Here is a 730-nt window from a genome sequence, read left to right on the forward strand (position 1 = left end):
TGGGCTCCCAATGGCTTTCCTAACCTTCGCCACGCGAAGCTCTGGGAGCTGCAGCCGAGCTCCCGGCCCGCGGAGGGGCGCGGAGGGGCGCGGAGGGGCGCGGAAGGGCGCGGAGCGGGGCAGCCAGCAGCTGTGATTGAACACGGGATGAACACAATAGAGCCCTAATCGAGGGGAAACGTTTCTTTTCACGCTAAGCACCGTAATTAATGGTATGAATCAATTAATTTGACTTTTATTGTGTCGAAGAAAAGCGCAACAAATGAAACAGGGGCCCGCGGAGTTGGGCTTTTTTTTTTCCCTCCCTTTTCCCTGGGAGAGCCTTTGGGATGCAACGCGGGGTGGGCGAGGAGGGGGCAGCCGGAGTGTGCGTGTAGGTATCTGAGTGTCAGCGCGTGTGTACGCGGGTGCGGAGGCCCGGCGGTCACCGGGAGATCCGCCGGGAAACGCGTGGAAACAGAGCGTGGAACTGGGGGGGAGAGAGAACCCCTCGGGGGGCCGGTTCCGCGGGCGCGTAGGGAGTAGGGAGGGATGGAGCCAGCCCCGCTGCCCCCCGCTTCTAGGGAGATGCCCCCGTTCCCTCCCTCCCCGTTCCGCAGGGGCCGGGCCCGTCCCGCCCGAAGGCTCCGCGGCCGGAGCGCCCGTCGGGGCCGGTCAGAGACTCCCGGGATGTCTGGGACACCATTCCCGAGGCTACCGCGGACTCTGGGGGGGTGGCGGGGCTATTTGC

Source organism: Chaetura pelagica, unplaced genomic scaffold, assembly GCF_000747805.2.
Source record: "Chaetura pelagica isolate M959 unplaced genomic scaffold, ChaPel_1.0 scaffold212, whole genome shotgun sequence".
Classification (NCBI taxonomy): Eukaryota; Metazoa; Chordata; class Aves; order Apodiformes; family Apodidae; genus Chaetura; species Chaetura pelagica.